The 22,941-nt window shown below is 35.0% G+C and overlaps 1 long non-coding RNA gene across 4 annotated transcripts in view; it reads left to right on the forward strand.

Moving 5' to 3' along the window:
* Positions 1–22,941, forward strand: part of LOC128551546 (uncharacterized) — a 56,842-nt gene that overhangs the window by 25,110 nt on the left and 8,791 nt on the right. For 2 of the 4 annotated variants that reach the window (XR_008368825.1, XR_008368824.1), the window contains exons 2-5: positions 76–202; positions 941–1,018; positions 12,143–12,206; positions 22,291–22,494. This is a non-coding gene — a long non-coding RNA (uncharacterized LOC128551546). Of the gene's footprint in view, positions 1–75; positions 203–940; positions 1,060–12,142; positions 12,207–22,290; positions 22,495–22,941 lie in introns of all 4 variants that reach the window. The other 2 variants (XR_008368827.1, XR_008368826.1) reach the window with 2 other exon arrangements.

Below are 22,941 nucleotides of genomic sequence, written 5' to 3' on the forward strand. Positions count from 1 at the left end.
TATTGTCTTATATTCTTTGCATTAACAAACTAGCTTTTTTTGTACATCATATGCGGAAATATCTTCTCTTTTTAGAGAAATATATAAGGCAGAGCTATCAGCAGTATTCCAGACACAGCAAGAAGTACACTTTGTTTTGCACAGATTTGTGTTCCACAAGTATGGCCATGAATGGATTTTCATAGAAAAAAGTAAGAAAATGGTATGTACTGGTACCTGCTGGAAAAAAAAAATTGTGTAAACAAATCAGTATGGCCCTTGTCTCATGTGATGCGAGTGATGATGGGGAAGAACTGTTCTTTACAGCAAAGACTAAAAATGCTAAATACCCAGTTTTTTGTCCAATCAAAGAAGGCACATGTCAATTGAAAGGCAAACCGGTAACTTTGACAAGTTAAGAGATACAAGGTTGACGGAATTGTCTCCCTTAACCAAATGTAAGTTTTCTTCCTTACTGACCCTGTTACATTAAATTTGCATGATAATCATACAAAATATTTAATTGAATGAGTTTTTTTCATTTAAAGTCCTTTTCTAGTAAGAACTCTAAAAACTAGAGATTACTTGCATAAAATTGCCTTTGAAGCCGCCTGTACTCAGCAACCACTTGCGCCAGTCAGCTAACTTTCTAAATTGACATTTTGTTCAAACTTGACTTTAGCAGCCATCTTCCATAAACAGTCACATTGTGCCACTCCTTTGGCTGACTGTTTAATTACATTTTTCCTCCTTTTAACAGATGGGAACTGATTTTATGCAAAACTAGAAAATTGATTCTATGATTAAAGGGAAGTAACTCAATTAAAAAAATTCTTGCTAAAACTTATTATGGTAATCTTGCAATTTCCTTTTCACAAAATATCACATTGAAATATAAAATAATATTTTGATGAACTATAAGTGTTTGTATGTCTGTTTTGATTATTTGGATTTTTTGTAGTGATGCTGCATGAATGCAAAGAGAGAAAAAAGCTACATACCTAGAAGTTCAGTCAATCAGACCTGTAGGTCTTTGCAGGTATAAGGAGTTGCCTAGCAGATTAAAAGCATAATATTAAGGTATTGGACCCCTAATAGTATTGTTTAAAAAATAGCATTTGCTTGGTTTATTCATAAAGTTGACCATGTTTTGCACTGTGTTGCAAATTTTAAACAACTATTACCGTGCCGTTTTTTGTAAATTTTGTATAATTTATGGTATTTCCTAAAGCTCAAGTAGAGACACATTTCAATGTGATGGCACTATCTAAAACGTTCGCAGAGAATTCATTACAGCATTAATTTTGATGAAAGAAACATCAAACTATTGTTAAACAATTATAAAACACAAAATTAAACTGTTAATATCATTTTTTCTAGGGTGCCTCAAGTAAACAGATTTAATGAGACAGAATTCTAACTCCAACATAGAAAAATTAAGGTCGAATCCTGTGGGTCTGTTTTGAATTTCGCTCACATCATTCAAAAATAACATTGGGGCAGAAGTAAAACCTACCTGCATTTCTTCCACAATATGTAATCTAAGAATGAAGGCAAAATAGAGAACTTTTACTGCATGTAACTCAGTATTTTTAACCCTTAGCCTGCTGCAGGCGAATTTAACAGCCTATGCAAACAGCTTGGAACCAGATCAGACGCCGATTAAATCGGCGTCTGATCAGGTTCCAAGCTGTTTGCTACCCTGACAATATTTCTTCCAATTTTGGAGCAAATTGAATGAACTTTACAATTTTAGCAGACGACATTTCCAGCAGACGACAATTTATCTAGCATGCTAAAGGTTAAAGATGTCTAACTCTACCCCTCCTGATTCAGAGGTATTAATTCACTTTGAACAGCAAGAAATTGCTTATAAAATGAAAATTTTCCAATTTTGTACAATACATCTGTAATAAGTCTTGAAAGAAGTAAAGACTTACAAGAAAAAAGGAAAATATGGAAAAAAAATTTGGTCCCAGTTGGGCTTGAACCTACGCCCCCCTGAAAATTGCAGTCAGAGTAGGTTTATGGTAGGAATTGAATACTCTTCAAAAAGGAGGTACTCTATTACGGGTCCAGTACCTTAATATAAGAGACTAAATATCAGGATTTTAATTCAGCATTCTTAAACTAGGTTCTAAATTTAGGTAGAATGAGATTAAATATGTCTGTTACTTTTCTAAAAATCCCAGATACTCCAAGCCCGCTCGATAGCCACATGAATTAAATATATGAATGATGATGAGTTAACTGTTTGTTGGTTTTGTTAATGTTAACATTGCCTTAAACAGCTCTCCATCTCCATTCATATATATATATATATATATATATATATATATATATATATATATATATATATAAAGTGTATCAGTTCACCTTGTCTGTATTACTTAATTCTATGCCAGTAGTTAGTTGTTTTCGACATTCAAGTAACTGACAACTTTTTCACATGAACTACGGAGTCAACATCACCTTGATGTTTTGTCTTACAGATAGCCATATAAACACCTTCCCTGAGATTTGAACTAACATCCTTCTGATAGAAAGATTTACCTGTTGTGCAAACAGGATGAGCTGGCTTGATAAAAAGTTTATTTAGTATGTATAAAACAATGATGAAATTGGACATAAACCTTACATACATGTATATTTTTGAGTCGGCTAAACGCTGTAAAGCGTTTGACGAGTCCTTGCTATCGCTCGATTTCTCATTCTTAAATGGCCTCACAACACAGCGAAGTGATGTAGTTCCATTAGATTGTCTCTAATTTCAAAGAGTTCATTGATCGAATGAAGTTCATTTATGTCAATCCTATTTGCTATGACCAATATACGATGTAATCTGTCAAATTTATGACTTGTAACTGTGCAATACTCGAATAAAGCCATGTATTTTCTACCGCGGTAACTCATTAAGCATAAACACGCATAACGATTCTGCGGGATTTGGTAATACATTTGCGCATATGATTATGGTGACGAATTTTATGCCCTTCTGTCACAAAATAGCAAATATGATGTTCGTAAATTCAAATAAAAACTGCATATTAACTTATTAGCCAAATTATCCATTTGTTACCCTGTCCGTTTCAAAAAATAATCTTTAAAATCATTGCGAAAATAACAAATTTATTGCACTGTGCATTTTATGAATTGCGCAGGCTTACAAAGCTTGCGTAACATCCAGCGAAAGACAAAATATAGTTCCAGAACATACTGCTAGTATTTTATTGAGTGGGTACCTCTGAAAGCATTGGAATGTCTCTTATCAAAGAGTTTACCACATCGATCTTATTAAATTATGACAGCTTCATTTTAAATGACCCGAATAAGATATGTGCAGTACGTTAATTCTTCCGCGAGACTTCGCGGATGAATCCTAACTACATTCTGGACACTTGTCGGCGAACACGCGTGACCTGTTTATAACAATGCTTCTATGATCTTGCGTGGGTTGAATTTTGCAGTCAGTAAACGGATAAATTATCGGAAGAAGAAGCTCTTACTGGTTTGTTTAGTTACTACTGATATTAAAAATGATTTTATTTCTTATTTTTCGAGAAATAAACAAATCCGCGAAACATTAAATTGTATTTTCTTGTAGTTTTTGAAATCGAAAGTAGATTGTCTATGTTTGGCGGCTTTGACGAAACGAAACAACTTTTTTTTATGAAAAGATTTAAATAAGAAGTAATTTAACCGTAAACTTCAATGTCAGATACTGCCAATTGCTGCTAAATTTCTTTGTATCATCACAATTTGTAAAATATATTGTTGAAACTGGAGAAAAGTGTAATCGTATCCGGATATAATATTTTGGGTAAATATCGAGCTGTGTTATGAAGTTTTAACATTCAAGTAACATACATGATAGATATTATTGTAACAGAAATGATTCTAGAATTTATTTTTATTACACCTACATATAATCTATATCAGACTCATATTCTAGTCCTGAGGCATGATCTGAAAGTAAAAAGATGAAGTGAAAGTCATACTTTGGATATTGTAATACTAGAAAGAATCTAGGTAATATTTAGAAATTGAAACAGTAGATTTTCAGTTAAAATTGCACCAAAGGCTGTATCAAGGGTCTACATATTCAAAAATTTCTTGTGGTAATACCCCAAACCCTACTTGCAGGAGGGGGTATCCTCCCGCACCCTTCCCCCATATTGCCACTTTACAGTTTGATACATTTGCCCTTTTACCACCTGCCGCAATGCCCATTTCAAAATCTGACTGCAATTTAAAGCGGAAAGAAACACCCCTCCTCACACCCACCCTGCTACCGACCACGTAAAAATGGCTCAAACATTTTTCTGCCCAGTCTGGGCCTGTCTGTCTACATGAATCAAAATGGATAATTGAAAGTGGATGGACTTCGGGATAACAGACATGATTTTTAAGGGGTTAACAAATCTGAAATAGAATAAATGATAGTTTTAACTAAAAAAGAACTGCATTTATTAATATCGGTTACACTATATATTGACACTCAGCAACATTTACATACATGTATCTCTAAACGCAAAAGTAAGTATACTTTAAATTGACATCACTTATAATATGATTGAACAATACCTAACATATGACAAGGCTATCGCCAGGCCCATTATAATATCTGTAAAATATCAGTTCTTTCGTCCATCCGTTACAAATTGTATGTGGCAATCCGCGCTGTGAAATTTTAAATTGTAAATTGTCATATTCAAATTTTATCATGTGCAAATATATACCAGCCGATAATTGCCTCTTTTGGCAATGCCGGAGGCAAATGTTTACTGGAAAAATATATAAAATCATGGGCAGTATCGTAGTGTCAGCTGTCAAATTGTAGTTTATACTTTCAACATTTTTAGCTCACCTGTCACATAGTGACAAGGTGAGCTTTTGTGATCACCCTTCGTCCGTCATCAGTTCGTGCGTGCGTCCGTGCGTCAACAATTCCTTGTCTGCACGATAGTGGTTTCATTTATGATTTTATTTTAACCAAACTTGCACACAACTTGTATCACCATAAGGTCACGGTTCCTTTCTTGAACTGGCCAGATCCCATTATGGGTTCCAGAGTTATTGCCCCTGAAAGGGCCAAAATTAGCTATTTTGACCTTGTCTGCACAATAGCAGCTTTATTTATGACTTGATTTTTACCAAACTGGCACACAACTCGAGATCTTGGTTCCTTTCTTGAACTGGCCAAGTAATATCATAAACTGTGATAAGTTTATCTTGACTGGTTTATGGTACAGCTTTTCTTGTAATAACTGCACCGATAGTAATAATCTTCACAGTCTTGCAATCATTATCGGTAAGCAATTGAATTTTAAAGCGTCTACTGACGCAAAGTTTATTATCATTTTTCACGATGTAATTCATAACTTTTTTGCTGAACTTTGGTAAAGTTACGACGTAAAAAGCACTAGCCCGATCAGTCGAGTATACAGAGAGGTCCACTCATCCTATCTAGACTTTAACTCGCAAATGCTAGTGGGCAAGTGGATTTTTACACCCCTGATAAGGTAAATTTCCATCAGTTGGGTTAGCATTAAAAATTTTATGTACATTTTATTGATACAGGAGAGATCGTGTTTGTATACAAATCCATTGTATTTTTAGCTCACCTGAGCACAAAGTGCTCAAAGGTGAGCTTTTGTGATCGCCCTTTGTCCGCCGTCAATCGTTCGTCGTCAACAATTTGACTGTTAACACTCTAGAGGTAATAATTTTGGCCCAATCTTAATGAAACTTGGTCAGAATGTTACCTACAATAAAGTCTTGGACGAGTTCGATATTGGGTCATCTGGGGTCAAAAACTAGATCACCAGGTCAAATCAAAGGAAAAGCTTGTTAACACTCTAGAGGTCACAATTTTGGACAAATTTTCATGAAACTTGGTCAGAATGTTGCCCTCAGTAAAATCTTGGATGAATTGGATATTGGGTCATCTGGGGTCAAACACTAGGTCAACAGGTCAAATCATAGGTAAAGCTTGTTAACACTTTAGAGGTCACAATTTTGGCCCAAATTTAATGAAACTTGGTCAGAGTGTTACCCTCAATAAAATCTTGGATGAGTTCGATATTGGGTCATTTCGGGTCAAAAACTAGGTTACCAGGTCAAATCAAAGGAAAAGCTTGTTAACACTCTAGAGGTCACAATTTTGGCCCAAACTTGATGAAACTTGGTCAGAATGTTACCCTCAATAAGATCTCAGGTGAGTTTGATATTGGGTAATCTGGGGTCAAAAACTAGGTCACCAGGTCAAATCAAAGGAAAAGCTTGTTAACACTGTAGAGGCCGAATTTACGACTGTATCTTCATTAAATTTGGTCAGAATGTTAATCTTGATTATGTCAAGGTCCAGGTTGAATCTGGGTCGTGTAGGGTCAAAATCTAGGTCACCAGGTCAAATCAAAGGAAAAACTAGTTTACACTCTAGAGGCCACATTTATGATCATATCTTAATGAAACTTGGTCAGAATGTTAATCTTGATGATACATATATAGGTCAAGGTCAAATCTGGGTCAGGTAGGGTCAAAAACTAGGTCACTAGGTCAAATCAAAGGAAAAGCTTGTTAACACTCTAGAGGTCACAATTTTGGCCCAATCTTAATGAAACTTGGTCAGAATGTTACCCGCAATAAAATCTTGGATGAGTTCGATATTGGGTCATTTCGGGTCAAAAACTAGGTTACCAGGTCAAATCAAAGGAAAAGCTTGTTGACACTCTAGAGGTCACAATTTTGGCCCAAACTTGATGAAACTTGGTCAGAATGTTACCCTGAATAAGATCTCAGGTGAGTTTGATATTGGGTAATCTGGGGTCAAAAACTAGGTCACCAGGTCAAATCAAAGGAAAAGCTTGTTAACACTGTAGAGGCCGAATTTACGACTGTATCTTCATTAAATTTGGTCAGAATGTTAATCTTGATTATGTCAAGGTCCAGGTTGGATCTGGGTCGTGTAGGGTCAAAATCTAGGTCACCAGGTCAAATCAAAGGAAAAACTAGTTTACACTCTAGAGGCCACATTTATGATCATATCTTAATGAAACTTGGTCAGAATGTTAATCTTGATGATATATATATAGGTCAAGGTCAAATCTGGGTAAGGTAGGGTCAAAAACTAGGTCACTAGGTCAAATCAAAGGAAAAGCTTGTTAACACTCTAGAGGTCACAATTTTGGCCCAATCTTAATGAAACTTGGTCAGAATGTTACCCGCAATAAAATCTTGGATGAGTTCGATATTGGGTCATTTCGGGTCAAAAACTAGGTTACCAGGTCAAATCAAAGGAAAAGCTTGTTAACACTCTAGAGGTCACAATTTTGGCCCAAACTTGATGAAACTTGGTCAGAATGTTACCCTCAATAAGATCTCAGGTGAGTTTGATATTGGGTAATCTGGGGTCAAAAACTAGGTCACCAGGTCAAATCAAAGGAAAAGCTTGTTAACACTGTAGAGGCCGAATTTACGACTGTATCTTCATTAAATTTGGTCAGAATGTTAATCTTGATTATGTCAAGGTCCAGGTTGAATCTGGGTCGTGTAGGGTCAAAATCTAGGTCACCAGGTCAAATCAAAGGAAAAACTAGTTTACACTCTAGAGGCCACATTTATGATCATATCTTAATGAAACTTGGTCAGAATGTTAATCTTGATGATATATATAGGTCAAGGTCAAATCTGGGTCAGGTAGGGTCAAAAACTAGGTCACTAGGTCAAATCAAAGGAAAAGCTTGTTAACACTCTAGAGGTCACAATTTTGGCCCAATCTTAATGAAACTTGGTCAGAATGTTACCCGCAATAAAATCTTGGATGAGTTCATTATCAGGTCATCTGAAGTCAAAAACTAGGTCACCAGGTCAAATCAAAGGAAAAGCTTGTTAACACTGTAGAGGCCACATTTATGACTGTATCTTCATGAAACTTGGTCAGAATTTTAGTCTTGATGATCTCAAGGGCCAGTTTGAATCTGGGTCATGTAGGGTCAAAAACTAGGTCACCGGGTCAAATAAAAGAAAAAGCTGGTTAACACTCTAGAGGCCACATTTATGTCCATATCTTAATGAAATTTGGTCAGAATGTTAATCTTGATGATTCCTAGGTCAGGTGAGCGATACAGGGCCTTCATGCAGGGTGGCCACCGACTCTGGAAGACAGGGAAAAAGGAAAAAAAATCCCTGCATGGAAAATTCAGGGAATTTGAAAATTTTGAAAAAATCAGGGAATATCAGGGAATTTTTCAAAAATTGAAAGAAAAAATTAAAAGCTATATGTCTTGGCTACTGGTGGTTTCTCTTCTTCATAATAGTTACATTTATTTTATATAATACAGAATACTATACTTAGCAAAGGCACTCACTGTTTGATGATTCTAAAACTGTTATTCATCAACTATAAGAGATATGTTTTTAGCTCACCTGTCACAGAGTGACAAGGTGAGCTTTTGTGATCGCGCAGCGTACGTCGTCCGTGCGTGCGTGCGTAAACTTTCGCTTGTGACCACTCTAGAGGTCACATTTTTCATGGGGTCTTTATGAAAATTGGTCAGAATGTTCACCTTGATAAGAGCTAGGTCAAGTTCGAAACTGGGTCACGCGTGGTCAAAAACTAGGTCAGTAGGTCTAAAATAGAAAAACCTTGTGACCTCTCTAGAGGCCATATTTTTCAAAAGATCTTCATGAAAATTGTTCAGAATGTTCCCCTTGATGATATCTAGGTCAAGTTTGAAACTGGGTCACGTGCCTTCAAAAACTAGGTCAGTAGGTCAAATAATAGAAAAACCTTGTGACCTCTCTAGAAGCCATATTTTTCATGGGGTCTGTATGAAAGTTGGTTTGAATGTTCATCTTGATGATATCTAGGTTGGGTTTGAAACTGGGTCACGTGCCATCAAAAACTAGGTCAGTAGTTCTAAAAATAGAAAAACCTTGTGACCTCTCTAGAGGCCATACTTGTGAATGGATCTTCATAAAAATTGGTCAGGATGTTCACCTTGATGATATCTAGGTCAGATTTGAAAGTGGGTTACGGGCCATCAATAACTAGGTCAGTAGGTCAAATATTAAAAAAACCTTGTGACCTCTCTAGAGGCCATATTTTTCATGGGATCTGTATGAAAGTTGGTCAGAATGTTCATCTTCATGATATCTAGGTCAAGTTCGAAACTAGGTCAACTGTGATAAAAAACTAGGTCAGTAGGTCTAAAAATAGAAAAACCTTGTGACCTCTCTAGAGGCCATACTTTCGAATGGATCTTCATGAAAATTGGTCAGAATGTTCACCTTGATGATATCTAGTTAAAATTCGAAACTGGGTCACCTGCCTTCAATAACTAGGTCAGTAGGTCAAATAATAAAAAAAAACTTGTGACCTCTCTAGAGGCCATATTTTTCATGGGATCTGTATGAAAGTTGGTCTGAATGTTCATCTTGAGGATATCTAGGTCAAGTTTGAAACTGGGTCAACTGCGGTCAAAAACTAGGTCAGTAGGTCTAAAAATAGAAAAACCTTGTGACCTCTCTAGAGGCCATACTTTTGAATGGATCTTCGTGAAAATTGGTCAGAATGTTCACCTTGATGATATCTAGGTCAAATTCGAAACTGGGTCACATGCTTTCAATAACTAGGTCAGTATGTCAAATAATAAAAAACCTTGTGTCCTCTCTAGAGGCCATATTTTTCAATGGATCTTCATGAAAATTGGTCAGAATTTTTATCTGGATGATATCTAGGTCAGGTTCAAAACTGGGTCACATGAGCTCAAAAACTAGGTCACTATGTCAAATAATATAAAAAACAACGTCATACTCGGTCCAAAACTGGGTCATGAGGGGACAGGTGAGCAATTCAGGACCATCATGGTCCTCTTGTTGTTTCTAAAATGGAGAGAAGTTAAAATTGCCCCAGAGCTCAAAAACTAATACATTGTACTTTGAAAGCAAGCAGAAGTTGTTACACAACTAAAAACTAAAATGAATTGAGTGTCAGTACATTACTGACATTAACAGAATGTATACCAACATTTGAATAATGCATTACAGGGGCGGCAAATTCAATTGTCCGTATTGCCCAGGTTGTCCAAAAGCTTGTACGGACAAGTGAAATTCTACCAGAATTTACTATATAACTATCATACGGACAAGTAAAAGTACGAAATCACAAAAACAGACAAGCAAGTAAAAATCAGATTTCGCCACCCCTGCATTAGAAGTACTTGTGTATTGGTAGTAGTTGCTTGTTAGACTTTTGCTAGTTATTAACAAACATTAACATTAATCTTGAATAGCATAATTATGAAATGTATTTTTAAAACCAAAAAATCAGCAACTTCATGAGAAAACTCGTTGGCTTTGAAACCAGTAATGGAATCAAGACTAGCCTGTACATTCTTTGTAGTAATGAACAGGATGGTTCCTGATCCGAGTACAGGCTTTTTTAATCCATACTGGCCACAAAGTCATTATGCTGGCGTCCCATGTCATGACTTGAGTTTTAAACTCAGTTTACCAGAAAGATGAAATTGTTGTTACGAATGCAATTTGTTGACAGTTGTATGCTAATTTAGTGGACTAATTCATTTTCGAAGAAACTTTTATGTCAAATCTTGAAGACCATTTGTCTAGATCTAATATTTTTCTTTTTTAAGTTAAAAGTTAAAACTGCAGGAAAAGTTATTTCCCACTGCTTCATATTAGAAACTAAAGTGCTGGATTGTTTGTGTGTGTACGTAACATCCCGTTATGATTTACATAATTGTACTAACATTAATAGTGTTTTAAATTCAAAGTGAAATCTGGGGATACTGGTAGTTTTGTGAGTATAGCTTGTTAGTATGGTATATAATAATGTTATGTACATGTATGTGAAATGTAAGTCATTGCTGCTGAAGTATTGAAGTTTTCTTTTCTTGAGTTGTTTTGAATTGTTACTTACCATGCTTACTACTCTTACTGAAGTTGCTCAATGAGATCTTAAATTACCTATATAATTGATTATTCAAACAGGATTCTGAAAATAAAATAAATAATGAATATATGTTCAAATTTCATATGTATATAAAATAGATGTAAAATAAACAAGTTTATTGGTGGAGAAGGTATGGCTAGAAGGGGAGGATGGAGGCCATAATATTACTACATTTATATTCACAATTGTTGCTATGCCGAACAAAGTATCAGGGAAACTGACTATCATGTCAGGGAATTATCAGGGAAATTTAATTCAGATTTTTGGTGGCAACTCTGTCATGGCCCTCTTGTCTATTTTTAGAACTGATAAAACAGTGATCGGGTGGGCAGAAGCCAAATGTCCATGTTTTTTGAAAACAGAGATGTTTTTCTTATGATTTTTTGATCAGTGGAAAGATTATAAAACAAGCAATTTATTACGTACTTTTAATTGTTATGCTGAAATAAAATGGATTAATTATGAACACTTAACTTACATGTCGTGTTTTTCTAAAAGTTTTGATCATCACCACCACGCCGCTATTAAAATTATATTGACATTAATAACTGTTATTCGTTTATAAAAGAAATTTGAATACAAAAATATTAAAATTGTAAGTATTTCAAAACTTTTTGAATTTTGAAAATCCATAAATGAGCAAAAAAGTTATGTTAATTAAACACAAACACTGTAAAAACATTTGTTTTGTCCACAGCCAGATAAACAGGTATTAATGCGTGACGTCATGGCGATCTCTCCTATTAAAACATTTTGCTAACAAGTCGGACATTGAAACCATTTCTGTCAAAATCTTTTGCAAAATCAGACAAGATGTAGATATGTACTGTGGGCATAAAATTTTGTGTTTTGACCAGAAAGGCTTCATGACTGTTGAACATACAATGGGATTTTACTGCTTTGTTGAGATTAAATTTCATTGAATGACTCCACTTTTTTTTTTTTTGGACTCAACTGAGAAATCCACGAAAATTAGTCCTCAGTGAAAATTAATAACATAAATAGGTATATAATTAATACACAAATCATAGTTAACAGCTCAAGTCATCATGGTTGATCATGAAATCATGGAGACCATTTCAGTGTGAAGGATTTGCAAAAAAATAACTATATAATATATATAGACGTAGATACCAGAGTTTTCATTCAGCCTGCTTTTATATCTTCTTTGTTTCTGGTATTTTTCAGCTCTCACCCAGGTGTTCCTCTTACACAAGCATGAAGAAAAGGGAGTTGCTGGAGGTATTGCTATGTATGTATACTGAAATGATACCCTTGAGCTATGCATACTGTAGGCACATGTTGACATATTTACACTAACCACTTTCTTTTCAATGAAAATACTTCAAAATGGAAAGAAAAAAGGTTAGGTCACCAAGCAGCTAAGAAATATGTCCCAAAAAAAAACTTTAAAAACTGGTGAAATTTGATATTTTTATTTCACCTGAGCCAAAGGCTCATGGTGAGCCTGTGTGACCACGTGATGTGCTTTACCGTCCGTCAGCAATTTCTAAAAAAAATCTACAACTGGGCAGATTTACACCAAACTTCACAGGAATGATCCTTGGGTGGTCCCCTTTCAGAAATATTCAAAGAATTTAATTCCACACAGAACTCTTGATTGCCATGGTAACCGAAAGAAAAAACTTAAAAAATCTTCTTGTCCAAAACTGCAACTCGCCTCTGGGGTCCCAAGTTTTAAACTGCAATGCTCTGATCCATATCAGGGAGTTCTTTAATTTTCAAACCGTGACCAAATATTATTGCCTTCTTATGTCTGGACCTCGAGTTGTCAGCAATTTCTCCCGACCACTTTTAAACCTCTTCAAGGCATTGACTCTTAAGGATAACATGGTGTAATAGCCATATTTCATATCTTGTAACTGGATGGTAATATTTAAATGAATTTTGGTCACTTTAAAGACATTCAAAATTAAAAACTTGTCACCGAGAGATTTTTCAAATTTTATCATTTTTGGGGAGATAATCGGTATTGAGGTTAACATTGTCGCCTATGGGAAATATATAATTTCTTTGATTATGAGAATCTGAACTCGAGTTTCGAGAAAATTTTGCGGTAGAAAGCTGCATTATATGATTCTGAAACAAAAATCAAAAAGAAATCTAAAATTCCCCGTAGCGAAAAGGAGAAAATCATTCTTTGTAGTTTTCGGGGGAGATAACTCATGAAAACCAAAATTATCAGGGGAGGTAATCTAAAGGAAATATTTGAGAACTTCTGTCACTATATAACTTGTCAATATGCACCTTATTTCTATCGTTTGACATTTCTTAAGCTTACATTATGAAGTTGTATGAACGCTTTTGGTGAAATTGAGGCCATTACACCATGTTATCCTTAAATCATATGCAGCATAGCATTTGTCTTTTTCCTTGGTTCCAAAGACTCGAGGTAAGCTTTTATGACCACTTGACGATGTCCGTCATCAGTCATGTGTTAGTCAACAATTACTTGTCTGCACAATAGTGGTATTATGATTGTATGATTTGATTTTAACCAAATTCACACAGAACTTGTATCACAATAAGATCTTGGTTCTTTTCTTGAACCAGCCATATCCCACCATGGGTTCCAGAGTTACAGCCCCTGAAAGGGTAAAAATTGGCTATTTGTCTTGTCTGCATGATAGTGGTTTCATTATGCCCCCCTTGGAAGAAGGAGGGGTATATTGTTCTGCAGATGCTGGTTGGTCAGTCTGTCTGTATGCATGTAGACCAATCCATTGACGGATGATAACTCGAGAACACTTCGGCCTAGGATCATGAAAGTTGATAGGAAGGTTGGACATAACTAGCAGATGACCCCTATTGATTTTGAGGTCAAAGGTCAAGATCACAATGACCCGAACAGTTAAACCGCTTCCAGACAGTAACTTAACACTTTGGCCTAGGATCATGAAACTTGATGGGGAGGTTGATCATGATCAGCAGATGATCCCTATTGATTTTGAGGCTAATAGGTCAAAGGCATTTCATGTTCTACAAGCTCTTGTTTATGATTTGATTTTAACCAAATTCACACAGAACTTGTATCACCATAAGATCTTGGTTCCTTTCTTGAACCAGCCATATCCCACCATGGGTTCCAGAGTTACAGCCCCTGAAAGGGCAAAAATTGGCTATTTTGGTCTTATCTGCACGATAGTGGTTTCATTTATGATTTGACTTTAACCAAACTTTCACAAAACTTGTATCATCATAAGATCGTGTTTCTTTTCTGGAACGAGCCATATTCCTTATGGGTTCTAGAGTAACAGCCCCTGAAAGGACCAGAAATAAGCTATTTTGGTCTTGTCTGCACAATAGCAGTTTTATTTATGATTGAATTTTAATCAAACTTGCCCACAACTTGTATCACAATACAATCTTGGTTCCTTTCTTGAACTAGCCATATTCCAACATGGGTTCCAAAGTTATAGCCCATGGAATGGGCAAAAATTGGCTATTTTGGTCTTGTCTGCATGATAGTGGTTTCATTTATGATTGAATTTTTTACCAAACTTTCACTCAACTTGTATCACCATAAGATCTTGGTTCTTTTCCATATTTCACTGTGGATTCCAGAGTTACTGCCCCTGTACATTCAAAAACTTTGTAAGGAGCATTTCTTCTTCATGCATGGAGGGATTTTGATGTAACTTGGCACAAATATTACCATAAATAGCTTATATTGTAACTTTTTAGCTCAGCAATGCTCAGGTGAGTTATTGTGATCGCTCGATATCCGGCGTCTGTCTGTCTGTCATCTGTCTGTCTGTCATCTGTCAACATTTATCTTGTGTATGCGATAGAGGCTGTATTTTTCAGTTGATCTTCATGAAATTTGGTCAGAATAATAACCTTGATGAAATCTAGGCCAGTTTTGAAAATGGGTCATCTGTGGTAAAAAACTAGGTCACTAGGTCAAATCTAAGAAAAACCTTGTGTATGCGATAGAGGCTGTATTTTTCAATTGATCTTCATGAAATTTAGTCAGAATTATTACCTTGATAAAATCTAGGCCAGTTTTGAATATGGGTCATCTGGGGTTAAAAAGTAGGTCATCAAGTCAAATCAAAGAAAAACCTTGAGTATGCGATAGAAGCTGTACTTTTCAATTGATCTTCATAAAATTTGGTCAGAATGATTGGTTTGAAGAAATCTAGGTTGAGTTCGAATGTGGATTATCTGGAGTCAAAAAGAAGGTCACTAGATCAAATCAAATTAAAACCTTGTGGTCTGTGGGCCAGTTTCTGTAAGGCCTCTAGTTTTTCGATTTCGTAACCCAGAAATTAGGCAAAGGTTCATCCACTTCAGCCATTAATACATTCATTCCGGGATTGTTTAGGTCCGGATGTCGCTTTCTACCGTATGTCAAATGAAAATTATATTCATTTTAGTAAACAGTGTGTATGAAAAATGCGGAATTCTCTCTCTTTGAAAGAATTGTTGGCTACACACTAATTCTTAATAGATAGTTTCAATACTGACTTTCAGATATTAGAGTTTTGCTTATGTAACTGTTCTAAATCAATTAAAGGTTCACTGTAACAATGTTTCCCAAATTTTGACGATTTCTACCAAAATTTAGGGGTTAAAATACCCCACCCACCCGAGCTACATTTTTGTCATTTAAAATATCTCGTAAAATTATCAAAATTACTGTATTTTTTAATAAGACATCATCAAATAGTTCTGTTAAGATACACAATTATATATATTTTCATGAGAAAATATAGAATATTGCAATCATTGTAGGTTATAGACAACGTGCATGCAAATGTAATACATATAAATCACATGCTGTTTCTCAATAAATCAAGCCTATTTGTGTTTTATTCACAAAGGTTTTGGGTACCAATAGTTTTCTTCTATTTTAGATGTCAAAGTAATCTTACATGTATAATGTTGACCTTTACTTGATAAAGCTACTTTAAAATGTAACATACATAACAGTCGCCACTCAAATTTTGCACCTTGAAGAATTAGCAACATTGAAGATACTCCAACAATGCATTTGTATGTTTTTAATTGAAATAAACTATGTTTACTGAACATGCACACATGACCGTTATAATTTTGTTGGACTTAACCCTGTTACTATTCTCAATTATAGGATGTCGACAAACTACAGTAAAACAACGGTGCCTCTTTCAGCATCACTGTAAAGAAAGCATAGATTTAATAGCATTTTTATGACTTCTGCTTCAAAAGATAGCATATTGGTAATTAACAGTAGACTTGGTTACAGTATGTACGCAGTCTGAATATTTTTGACTTTCATTCAAAATAAATACAGAACATGAGAGTATCTAAGAATCAAATATACGTTACCTAGGTTTTAGTTTATACTCATTTGTTTTAGCTCGATTGTAATGAAAGCTTCGAGCTGTTTGAAACTACTCTTGAGTGCGCTTCCTGGAAAAACAAATACTGGTGCCATATGAGAGGTCGTGGTCGTGACCCCAGTGGGACTCGAACCCACAACCCCTGGATTGAGCAGCCGGCATCTTATCCACTAGCCCACCTCTCCTACCTAGGTTTTAAAGGTCACATATTCAATTTATATATCGTATATCATTATTCCAGGCTAATAGATATATCCTGCCTACAGGCATTGCAAAGCACCCACTCAGTCAGTTTTTACAGCATTACAATGAAATGAATCATATAATATTAAACATACGTTACCAACATTACCCAGAACATTAAGTAACATTAAAGATAGTATAGTTTTGGGGTTTCGATGGATTTAGGTGGTTTCAAGATAGAGGATTTTATATTTTTAATGCGTTGTTTTGATATTTATGGAAGGTATATCGGTTTATATGCATTATGTGTTCAAAGATGCTGATGTAATTCCTGATGTAAACAAACACGGCACATTTTGAACACAAGGAGCATCATACATATACAGTACAACATGGGTACATGTAGTGAAACAAATGACCCTTTTGGTAAAGCATGCTTTTTAAAAATAGTTCTGTTTCTTTGATCATGGTGATTTTCAAATATCACTTATACTGTGGGACTGGGGTCACGACCTCTCATATGGCATCAGTATTTGTTTTTCCAGGAAGCGGACTCAAGAGTAGTTTCAAACCTATTACTGAACTACGAATTCATATTACATTCGCTTAACGAAAACATAGATAAGACTTCTTATTCATATCGTGGTTGTGGTATCATTATTGTCAGTTTTAAGTTCTTACTAAAATTCAATATTCTACTTTCAAAACTATTAGCAAATACAAACTAGTTCGTTCAAAAATTGGTGTATATCAACTGTTACATATAGATTACCTCGGTATGGAAATGTGTTTCAACCATTAAGTCTAATTTCGGTAACGTATGTTTCAGAAGTACACAAGAGGACACATTATAACAACTATGTACACCATATGACAGAAATATACTCAAAATTATGATATGAGAGGTTGCGAGAAGTCACTTTTCGGTATCAGTATCAGAATAAGTTCACCATACACGCATAGATGCATATGTACATACTGACAGAGTCTGCACTATTTGTCTGGAAAACGCCAGTGGTGTATTGATATCTTTATGACATATTTGTAAAAACTCTTTTTAGTTAAGTGATTTATTCCGTAGTACAATCATTAAGCTACATCCTAAAAGGGATTGAAACATATGTTACGTTAAATATTAATTACAACAATACCAAAAATTATTACTCATACAACCAAATAACAAACAAATACGATACACGACTTCTTGGTTCCAGGACTTGCTCAATTTATAGCTGCTTTGAAGCTCTGTACGTACTACCTGTTCATTATGTCAAGCAAATGCATGACTATAGACGTATTCATAATAGTTTGGCACTATTTCAGAGGAAAACGCATTGAAAGGATTTTGTTGAATGATATTAAAGGGATTTGGCATTATGATATATCTGACAATTTCTATTTCAAACAAAACAGATAAAATGTTCAAGCACAGCCAAAAGTACACCAATATATATGTATATTAAATTGCTTTGATAGGTTTATCTCATATATGCTCATTTCCGTTTGTGTAATCAGTTCAAGGCTTTGTTCTTTAAAAAGAGGTTGTACATGTTAAGCTGAATTGTACCAGAAAAATGCAATTTGCATTGAAACATAAACTTTAAAAATCCTTTTAAAAATTTAAAAAAATGTTTAAATGTTTTCTCGTTTTTCTACTAGGATATACTGTATATGTAACATCTATCAGGCAGCCATTCTGATACAAATTGATATTACATTTGAGCTACATTCAAAATCCTTTGAATGAAAATTGAGAGTAACATGTTTAGTTTTAAAAGAAATAAAAGCAGTATTTGAATAATATTATTGTAATGTCTTTTATGGTATGCATTTTGAAAATGGCACCATCTTGATTAAAACAAGAAAAGTAGCTCATATTGGTAACGTAGTTTCCAACTGAAATTATTTTAACTTATATTACAGCAATGATTAAATCTACTTAGATCTTATCCATATGTATGTTTGCAAACTTATTTATGGCGGCCAGGTAGAAAATGACAGGACAGTATCTGTATTAGATTGATCTGCGTAACCAAACTTCAATCCTTGAAAACGTTTTTGGTTTGTTTTATAATACTGAATACTAGTATACTGAATACTAGTATTTAAACAGTAGTAGCTCATCAATATTTGTACATGTAACCGATTTCAGGTGGTCATTTTTTGAGCGTTACAATCCTCTGTAACAGTGTCATGTTCAATCAATATCAGGTGATTCCTGTTATAGTTTTGACTTTTAAAGAGGTACTCCTCTTTCATATGTGCATGATTGATCAAATTTAAGGCTGTTATTTGGAAATTTGAAAGTGGTGGCCGTGTTAATTTGAATAGTCTGTGTAACTAAATAAACTATTTCGTTGGTAGTTTAACAAACTTAAATTTGGGTAATTTAATTTCTACGTACATAGTGACTACTAAGAAGACCTACGCTAGCATAGAAGAGAATTAAAGTCATCAAAATATAAAAACTTTGGTGGTATTAACTCGTATGTCTAATAATTTTAGATTAATTTGAAATAGCTGTCATCTTGAATAAAGACTTATATTGCTGGACCTGCTTCCATTTTGATGTTCCCCATAGGGAACTTCCATAAAACTTTTGCGGTCGTATTAGTTTTTGCAATACTTTCATCATTTATACTGCACTAGCAAAGAATAGGTCTGTCAGTATGCAATTCGCCCAGAAATGAAACACAAACCATATGTTTAGTCAACTGACACTAAAGTGCAAAGGTGTCTGAATTTTTAGTTAATTATTCATTCATTTTGTTTTCCTTACTGTAAACATTAGGATTCTGTTCCTTTATAAAGGATTAAAAGTCCTAAAAATTTCCCGCATAAGTATATATACTAATGTGGTGGGTGGTGTACATCAACCCCTACTTTTTACATTTTATTCAGTATATAATACATATCGTAGCATTCTTCGACAACCAAAGTAAATTATTGATTATTTCAGGCCATAAAAGATAAGATAAGATTTGTTATAAGAAATGTCGCATAAATGTCTCTTTTACCATCCAAATCAGCGATATCCCTTTGCAATGCTAAAATATATTTATTAGACACCAACGTTTTTAAAATCGTCATTAAATTTTACTGACATGTCGCTCAGACCGACATCCACCCTTAAAAGTTTCCTTAATGATAGTATAACATCATGGTATAGCTCAACCTTTGCCTAATTTCTGGGTTACGATTTTAATTTTTTTTGGCCTTGGCCCACGGACCATTGTGTATGAGATAGAGACTGTATTTTTCAATTGATCTTCATGAAATTTGGTCAGAATGATTGCCTTGATGAAATCTAGGTCAAGTGAGATAATGGGTCATCTGGGGTAAAAAACTAGGTCACTAGGTCATATCAAAGAAAATACTTGTTTAAACTCGATCAAGAGACCACATTTTTGGTCCAATCCTAATGAAAATTGGCCAGAATATTTGTTTCCATGAAATCACTAGGTCAAACATGTTTACACTGTTATGGTGTGTTTCTCAGGAAAGCGACCTAGAGCCATCTTGGCCGTCTTGTTATTACTGGCCGTAGGGAAAAATCGAGACCACTTTTCTGTCGTACAGCATGCATATTACAATTATTATGCGTATTTTGACTTATCTCTACCTGGTAAGGAGTTTTGTGTTGACTTATATTATTATTTTTTATGATTAACTTTCCCTTGTTGTTACTATAAATAACTTATTTTACACAAATGTTTTATGGATATTTACCGGTGATGTAGGGTATTAACTGACAGTCTACCATAATATGTATCCCTAACAAAGGGCTGAAATAGCCCGAAACTAGTCAGATTAAATAAAATTCAGTTATTTACTCTCGGTGTTTGGTCGTGTTTTCAACTTTCTTCCCTTTTATGGTTTAATTGTACCCCCCGACAACAAAGTTGTAAGGGGGGGTATACTGGTTTCAGGTTGTCTGTCTGTCTGTCTGTCCGTCTGTCCGTAGACGCAATCTTGTGCGCACCATCTCTCCTTATCCCCTTGACAGAATTTAATGAAACTTCACACAAGTGATCAGTACCAACAGTAGTTGTGCATGGGGCATGTTAGGTTCTTTTAGAAAAAAGTTTGCAGAGTTATGGGACTTTGTTTTTTTCTTACTATACTATATACATAGACACAATCTTGTGCGCACCATCTCTCCTCATCCCCTTGACACAATTTAATGAAACTTCACACAAGTGATCAGTACCAACAGTAGTTGTGCATGGGGCATGTTAGGTTCTTTTAGAAAAAAAATTTGCAGAGTTATGGGACTTTGTTTTTTTGTTACTATACTATATACATAGACACAATCTTGTGCGCACCATCTCTCCTCATCCCCTTGACACAATTTAATGAAACTTCACACAAGTGATCAGTACCAACCCTAGTTGTGCATGGTGCATGTTACATTCTTTTAGATAAATATTCTGCATAGTTATGGGACTTTGTTTTTTGTTACTATACTGTATACATACAGTCTATATAGTACATACAGTCCACATAATTATGCAATCTTGTGTGCGTCAAATTGCAATGTACTGTGTCAGTGCATGCGGGGGGTACATTCATCACCTTTAGTGAAAGCTCTAGTTATAGTCTACCATAATTGTTCAAATTGTTGCCCTAGGTTCAAATTTTCAAAGTATGATATGCAGTACAAATGTCCACAGGAAACATTCAACAACCTGTTACGGGTACAAATCTTAAACTGGCAGTTTTGGAGGTTGTAACTACACATTTATTGGGACCTCTTAGGACAACCAGCTAAAATCTTTTGTTCTGCACTTCTGATTGTTAGAACAGCACTTGCTGCATTAATATGAGGATGTCATCAAGCTGGCGTAAAGAAGGTTGATGCTTCTGCCCATGCCTGAAATAATGCAGTCAGTGGCACCGGGGTGTTTTAGAAAAGTTAAAAATAATTTTATAATTACTATATTTTCCAAGTGAGCAGGATATAGGTACATGCATGGATTGCTTACCAGGGTATTACTGTGGTTCTGTGGCACGGGCTTGTACTGTGAACCTGTGTCACGGCACAGGCTCATACTGTGAACCTGTGTCACGGCATGGGCTTCTACTGTGAACCTGTGTCATGGCACGGGCTCTTACAGTGAACCTGTGTCACGGCATGGGCTCGTATTGTGAATCTGTGTCATGGACATGAGCACAATACCATTTGGAACATTACAGTAGTTTATTTCAGTACTTGATCAAACTTGATCATGGTAAATATTATACCAACTCTGACAACTTTAAAATACATATAATAGAAAGATGTAATGAATTTAATACTGCATATCAGATTTTCACTGTACACCAGCATTTGAAGTTTCAATTAATTACCATTGGCTGGCTTAAAAGGGCATACATATGTAAAAATTTAAAATAGAAATATGGAACTTGTCTATTAGTTGGATCATCACAGTTAACAAATATGTGAAATTTCAATCCATTCCTACAACTGGTTACTGAGATACAGGGATGAGGGTCAATTTCTAGGAAGATTTTCATGGAGGAGGGGAAATTTACTGTTCAGTATATACTTTACATTTTGTAATAAGAATATGGTAGGAATTAAAATATTCATAAACACTACAAACCGTTTTATATTGGTGCTAAATTTCCTTTCACTTTACTTTGGGATGGGGATTGCTTGGGGAAAAAACCAACAGAAAACAAGAAAATGATCAAGATATTATATCAGGTTTTCTAGGTTATATTGTTTTGCACTCAAATGAAAAGCATTCCCATGGAAACATTCATGGTAATTGTAATTTGAAAATAAATCCTCAATTTTAGGTTCTTGTTGCCCAGCTAGACAAATTACAAGTATGCCAAGTAGTTATGAATGACGCCATGGTTACAGAGTTCCGTCAGCAGCAAGCACATACACGATATTTCTGTCAGGCACATACCAGGACAGGACCCTTCAACACATATAATGTTTGGATACTATTGCAACAACTCTTAGACTGATGGATCCATTATTAACAATACCACACTGTAAGCATGATTGTGGTATTTCTTTCCAATTCATAAGAAAATGTTGGAAGTTGAAAACAATTGGTAAAATACAAAAATAAGAAAACATAAAAAACAAGAGGGCCATGATGGCCCTATATCGCTCACCTGTTATCATTGCACTTAAGGACAAGTCTTCAAGGTCAAAAGATCATAATAGAAATCAATCAAAAGAATTATGAGAAAATATAGTTGAAATTTTCTTTAAGTAACTTTAAAAACAAGATTTGAAAACTTTTTGTAGAGGTCCACTAGGCAGTGCTACATGTCAAATATCTAAGCTCTTCTGGTTTATTTTTAGAAAATTTTGAAGATTTTTCTATGTACAATCAAGTAACCCCATGGGGCAGGGTCAATTTGACCCCAGGGGTCATGATTTGAATAAACTTTGTAAAAGTCTAATAGGCAATGCTACATGTCAAATATCTA

This window comes from Mercenaria mercenaria, unplaced genomic scaffold (assembly GCF_021730395.1).
Source record: "Mercenaria mercenaria strain notata unplaced genomic scaffold, MADL_Memer_1 contig_1254, whole genome shotgun sequence".
In the NCBI taxonomy this organism is placed as follows: Eukaryota; Metazoa; Mollusca; class Bivalvia; order Venerida; family Veneridae; genus Mercenaria; species Mercenaria mercenaria.